The following is a 7,411-nucleotide window of genomic DNA, read 5'->3' as shown; positions in this document are numbered from 1 at the left end:
TCTTACTGTGACAATTATGATAATCTAGTCTATGTGTGTGGCCTCATGATGTCATACGCCTCTATATGGTCTCATCTGGCATGGCTTCAGTCACCTGACTGAATAAGCTCATAGTGAGAAGACGTCTCTGTGAGTCATGTGAGTCTTGTGAGTCGAGTGTCGCAGTGAGTCGTGGAGTCTTGTGTCGTGTAAGTGGTGTGAGTCGTGTGTGTCGTGTGAGTCATGTGGCATGTGAGTCGTGTGAGTCATGTGCCCTAACACTAACCAATTTAACCTAACACTAATTCTAACCTTAAACATGAACCCCTAAAGATAGCATTTAACATTGTGGCGACTAACAAAATGTCCTCAGTTGGTCAAATGTTTGTGTTTTATTCTGTGGGCTTTGGGTCCCACAAGTATAGTTAATCAACGTCCCACACACACACACACACACACACACACACACACACACACACACACACACACACACACACACACACACACACACACACACACACACACACACACGCTTATTTCCCAAGCCCCTGCTCCTCGTATATTTCATTATAAAGTCCATGAAGAAATCCTTCTCCCTTAAGCAACGGCCGACATTAACTCTTTAACTCTGTATACAGTTGACAGTTGAACTAGGAATAGATTGTCCACCATCTATGTGTTATCCAGACAGAAAAGAGAAATAGACAAAATAACATTTRGATTTAGAGCAATAAAAGAAATGAAATCATTTATCTGAGTAAACCAGAAKCCTTTCAATATAGAAATGAAAATAACACTTTAAAACCATTTAAATACAATACATAGGAAAGTTGTGCTGGACTCTGGTAGAGAGTGTTTCTGCCACATCCCTGTTATAGTGTAATGTGTGGTGCTCTCTAGTGGTCATAATTATAACTGTAATGTATACTCTCTCTCTCGCTCTCTCTCACTCTCTTCCTCTCTCTCGCTCCACCTATGTTGTCAGTGATGATTTTGATGAGGAGGGGTTCTGCCAACCGTACAGGGGAGTGGCCTGTTCTCGCTTCATAGGAAACCGCAGCATCTTTGTTGACTCTCTGCAGATGCAGGGTGAGATCGAGACCCAGATCACAGGTATGCTGCCTGCCTCTGTGTGTGTGTGTGCGTGTGTGTGTGTGTGTGTGTGTGTGTGTGTGTGTGCGTGCGCGTGCGTGCGTGTGTGCGTGTTTATGTGTGTACATGGGTGTTTATGTGTGTGTGTTTTGTGTGTGTGTGCTTCCCTTCAATCCCTGTGTTTTGATTTTAATCAGACATGGAGCACAGGGATAAGGGTCATGCTCCAGATTTGGTATTCTGTGTAATCAGAACCAGACACTTTCAAATCCAGACTTGTATGTGTGTGTGTGTGTGTGTGTGTGTGTCTGTCATGTCTGTGTCTGTGTCTGTGTGTGTGTTGTGTGTGTGTGTGTGGTGGTGTGTGTGTGTGTGTGTGTGTGTGTGGTGTGTGGTGTGTGTGTGTGTGGGTGCTAGGTCCCATCTGACCCTGGTTGAGTCTGTAGCTTGTCATTACTGTCAGTGAGGATGATGAGAGGATATCTGGTAGAGGGGTGAGAGTGAGTTCAGGAGATAAGTCACAGTATGGAACACACATGATCTACACTATGGACCACATGATCTACACAGTATGACAACATGATACACAGTTTGGAACACTGATCTACACAGTATGGACACACATGATCTTACACAGTATGGACACACATGATCTACACAGTATGGAACACACATGATCTACACAGTAGGACACACATGATCTACACGTATGGAACACACTATGTCTACACGTAATGGAACACCACATGATCTACACAGTATGGAACACACATGATCTACACAGTATGGAAACACAGCTGATCTAACACAGTATGGAAACACTGATCTACACATTGAACACACATGATCTACACAGTACTGGAACACACTGATCTACACAGTATCGGGAACACACATATCTACACAGTATGGAACACACATGTATGACTAGAACAGTATGAACACACATGATCTAAACAGTAGGAACACACATGTACAGTATGCAACACATATCTACAGTATGGAACACACATGATCTACACAGTATGGAAACACATGAATTCACAGTATGGAACGACAATGGAAAGTATAACAGCACATATTACACAGTATGAACACACCATATCTACAGTATGGAACACACATATCTAACAGTATGGCACACACCGATCTAAACAGTATGGAACACAATGACTACACAGTATGGAACACACATGATCTACACAGTATGGAACACATGATCTACACAGTATGGAACCACACATGATCTACCACATTGGAACACATGACTAACAGTTAATGGAACACACATACTACACAGTATTGAACACACATGATCTACACAGTTGGAACACACATGATCTACACAGTATGACACAGCATGAGTTACACAGTATAGAAACACGATCAAACTATGGCAACACATGATCTACACAGTATGGACACACATGATCTACACAGTATGGAACTCACATGATCCTACACAGTATGAACACACATGATCTACACAGTATGGAACACACATGATCTACACAGTATGGAACACTGATATCTACACAGTAGAACACACATGATCTACACAGTATGAACACACATGACACACATATGGCAGTGATGATCACATATATTCAATTCCCACTTTTCGCATCCAGCCGCTTCCCATGATCGGAACGCCACCATCTTTCAGGACCGCTGCTCCCTGTTCGCCATCCGTATCTGTGCCACTTTGCCTTCCCAACATGTGACCGCAGCTCTGGGACTGACAAGCCCAGGGACTGTTGTAAGGTATGTATGACAGGCTTCACAACTACGTATACTACCTCTTCTAGGCTTGTAGCATAAACTTCTCTGGGATATTGGGACGGTATGCGTCCCTCCTAACCAACAGCCAGTGAAATTGCAGGGCGCAATTCGAAACAACAGAATCCCATAATCAAATTCCTCCAAGCATACAAGTATTTATACACACATTTTAAAGATAAACTTCTCGTTAATCCAGCCACACAGTGTCTGATTTCAAAAAGGATTTACGGCGAAAGCACACCTTGCGATTATGTTAGGTCAGTACATAGCAACAGAAAAACACAGCCATTTTCCAGCCAAAGAGAGAGTAACAAAAAGCAGAAATCGAGTTTAAAATGATCACTAACCTTTGATGATTTTCATCAGATGACACTCATAGGACTTCATGTTACACAATACATGGTATGTTTGTTCGGTAAAGTTCATATTATAATCCAAAATCTGAGTTTAGGCGGGAAGCTACGTCTCACTTAGCCACAAAGCCAGAGAAAATGCAGCGCGCCCATATCAAATAAATTACTATAATATCACACATGGTTGTGAATCCAGCCAACACTGTCAGAATTCAAATAGGCTTTCGGCGAAAGCAACACGATGCTATATCTGAGGATAGCACCATTGTAAACAAAGAAGAGAGAGCATATTTCAACCCTGCAGGTGCGACACAAAACGCATAAATAATAAATAATTCAATGCCTTACCTTTGACGAGGCTTCTGGTGCAACTCCAATATGTCCCATAAACATCACAAATGGTCCTTTTGTTCGATTAATTCCGTCGATATATATCCAAAATGTCCATTTATTTGGCGCGTTTGATCCAGAAAAACACTGGTTCCAACCTGTGAAAAGTGACTACAAAATATCTCAAAAGTTACCTGTGAACTTTGCCAAAACATTTCAAACTACTTTTGTAATACAACTTTAGGTATACAGTCTAGGACGTATTTCCATTGTGGTCCTCTTATTAAAATGTTATGTTGCTTTTATTGTTTGTTTGACCCTCAAGTCTATCCTCTCCTCTTGTCCTCTCTGTGTAAGGACGAGTGTGAGATCCTAGAGAATGACCTGTGTAAGACTGAGTACATCATCGCCCGTTCCAACCCCATCATCCTGAAGAGACTGAAACTACCTAACTGTGAGGACCTGGCGGGACACACCAGCCCAGAGGCTGCCAACTGTATGAGGATAGGGATCCCCATGGTCGAGCCCTTCAACAAGAGTAAGAATTATCATTTAGTTGTAGTTTTATTTATTTTGGTAGATCAGCTTTAATATTGCAGATAGACTTTGGGTTGGGCGGCAGGTGGTTAGAGCGTTGGGCCAGTAACCGGAAGGTTTCTGGATCAAATCCCTGAGCTGACAAGGGAAAAATCTGTCTTTTTGCTCCCGGTCGCTGAAGACGTGGATATCGATTAAGAAAGCCCCCCCCGTACTTCTCTGATTCAGAGGGGTTGGGTTAAATGTGGAAGATACATTCAGTTTCTATCAAATTAATAGTTTTCATTATTTGGATGGATATGGAATGATATACTATATACACAGAAAGACTATTGCACATCTTCGTAGCACACATGATCAACTAGAGGAAGATACTTTTGACTTATTTCTACTGTCTACCTCAACGTTTTCTATTGGAGAGGTTCTGTCAGAAGCAATAGGATCCATTAACAAAAGCAGACCTGTATACTTTCATGTTAACATGGATCTGCATATCAGAGTGAAGCCCATCAACAATAAAGTTAAAACTCTCTCACTTATACTTACCAATTGTCTAACAATGTTCTTATGTTCTTCTCCCTTTGACCAGACCACAAGTGTTTCAACAGCAGTGGTTCAGACTTCCGCGGGACGGTCAGTAAGACCAAGTCAGGTCGTCAGTGCCAGCCCTGGAACTCTCAGTACCCTCACAGCCACACCTACCTGGCGGTACAATACCCCGAGCTCAGCGGAGGACACTCCTACTGCCGTAACCCCGGCAACAAGCAGGAGGGACCATGGTGTTTCACGCTGGACGAGGGGGTCCGCTTGGAGCTATGTGACATCCCTGTTTGTGGTGAGATTTAGGGGGGTTTAAGGTTTTATAAGCACTAGTGACACCCTATCTGTGGTGAGATATAGAGGGGGTTTAAGGTTTTATAAGCACTAAGGACACCACTTTCTGTAGTGAGAGAGGGTGTTAGCAGTGTGCCAGGCTGGGTCATAAGGCTTCATAAACACTACGTTATTATTGGGAGTCAGTGCTGCGACCTATCAAATAGACACAGTAGTTGTTATGCGTTATGTTATGGTCTGTTTAACAATAAGTGACAGTACTACCTGAGTTCATTATGTTAGTAATTGACAGTGTATTTACAGTGTTTAGATTGCCCAGCCCTGACATTAACCCTGTGTCCCATCCAGATTATAAGGAGAAGCGTGGGGGCAGTAACATGGAGATTCTGTACATCCTGGTCCCGAGCATAACCATCCCTCTGGCCATCGCCCTCCTTTTCTTCTTCATCTGTTTGTGTCGTAACAACCAGAAGGCTTCTCGCCCCCCAGCCCCCAGACAGCCCAAACCTGTCAGGGGACAGAACGTTGAGATGTCCATGCTCACCAATTACAAACCCAAGGTATAAGTCCCCTCTCTGTAGCTAAGGCCCCTCTCTGTAGCTCTCTCTCTTTCGTTCTCTCTCTTTCGTTCTCTCTCTCTTTCTCATTCTCTCACTCTCTCTCTCCCACTCTCTCTTTCTGTTTCTCTCTGTCTCTCACTCTTTCTCTCTGTCTGTCTGTGTGTCTGTCTCTCTCTCTCTCTCGCTCGCTCTCTCTCTCTCTCTCTCTCTCTCTTTCTCTCTCTTCGTTCTCTGTCTCATTGGGGCTCTTTGTAATGTGTGACAACAGTATGAGTATTTTGCCTATAAGTTCATTCATATTCTCCTGCAGATCGTATTACAGTCAACACTGCATTCTTATAATGTTATTTCTGATATATCTCTATCCACCTTGTTTAGAAGGTTATCCAGGCTGTGTTATGATGTGAGACAAAGGTCTACTCCCTGATGTTATAGCCAATCAAAGCTACAGCTGTAGTGGACTGGCTCTGTCAGACAGGCCAGTGTTGTGGTCCCCGTCAAAGTCCCTGTCATCTCTGATTTAGATTGACCTGTGGGAATCTAGAAGAGTGTATCCTCCTGTCACAGAAAACTAAAACCACTAACAATACAGTGTCTACTGTCTGAGTCTTTATGTCATCCCTAAATACATCTGCCCCACCGCTCCTGTCCTCCTCAATGTCACCACTATCCACTGGGCCTTGCTCCAGGTCACCTAGGGTTTGTTGTTCATGACAGCATTGGCCCCGCCCAGCACAGCCTGGCCCGGTGTGCTGCGAGGCGAGGATGAGCCTGGTTTGGCCCCGCCCAGCACAGCCTGGCCCGGTGTGCTGCGAGGCGAGGATGAGTCTGGTTTGGCCCCGGGGAGGGAGAAACCCAAACCAAAAACATCTGTTGCCCTTTGATAACAGTCACATCCCCCACCACCATTCCATTGCTAACCACTCCCCCAAACAGTCCTTCCCTCCCCCACCCCCTTAACTGACTGTGGCCTCCGTCAGGAATTTCATTTTTCATCTGGGAGTTCCTGGAATCTTTCATAACCCCCCTTGTCGGTTTGGTCGGTGTCAATCATTTTCGGTTTATTGTCCCAGCTCTATGAAGTCCTCTTTACTCTAGTGCATTTGACTAATGATTGAAAATGATCATTCCATTTAATGTCAAGTCAATTCAGCAAGTACACTGAAATTCCAATTCTCTTCAATGCTTTTCAGCCAGGACAATTTGGAATTGCAATTTGGTTTACTTTCTGAATTGACTGGAATTGAAATGTAATTGACCACAACCCCGATTCCCAATGTGCGATGGCAGGCTTGCTCTACATGTACAAGTTGAGTCGTTTTGGAGTCCGGTCCATACCTTTTTGTTTGAGGGAGGTGGTATTGACAGTTTCCTGAATTCTAAGACAAACTGAAATTAAAGCCAGATTAAGTCAGTGGCAAAGAAGATAAATATCTTTCAAATGCTAATATTTGGTTGTGTTGACAACCAAACACAATTCAATATCACAAAATATCATTCCATTTTAAATCAACCAGAGCTTCAAACCCTAGGCCTATTGTATTATCTATTTTCTGTTGTGTTTCTGTGTTGAATTGAAACAATAGCTGTTGATGACTTTGAAAATGCTATATAGGCCTAAATAGTCTCATTGATGATACATGAGTGATAAAGTATGGTCACATTTCATCTGCTCTGTTAAACCTTCTCTTTGGGATGACTTCGATAACAACAGTGAATCTATTTTGTCTTTAAGTGGCGCTATCTCAACAATAATTCTCACTATAGCACATTGGTAATAGTCAGCGATGAACATCATAGTTAAGCAGGCTAGGCTTGGTTAAAACTCTGGATGGGAGACCGAAGGGTAGCTGTAGCTAGATCAACTCTCCAGTAGGAGGTGCTGTAGCTAGATCAACTCTCCAGTAGGAGGTGATGTAGCTAGATCAACTCTCCAGTAGGAGG

The 7,411-nt window shown here is 43.3% G+C and overlaps 1 pseudogene; it reads left to right on the top strand.

The window, feature by feature from the left end:
- The window catches only part of LOC111976125 (inactive tyrosine-protein kinase transmembrane receptor ROR1-like), a 505,588-nt pseudogene that overhangs the window by 488,111 nt on the left and 10,066 nt on the right, over nucleotides 1–7,411 (top strand).

The sequence above is a fragment of the Salvelinus sp. IW2-2015 genome, linkage group LG16 (assembly GCF_002910315.2).
Source record: "Salvelinus sp. IW2-2015 linkage group LG16, ASM291031v2, whole genome shotgun sequence".
NCBI lineage: Eukaryota > Metazoa > Chordata > Actinopteri > Salmoniformes > Salmonidae > Salvelinus > Salvelinus sp. IW2-2015.
The sequence above is the reverse complement of the archived record's forward strand: the minus strand, read 5'-3'. Positions and strand labels throughout refer to the sequence as shown.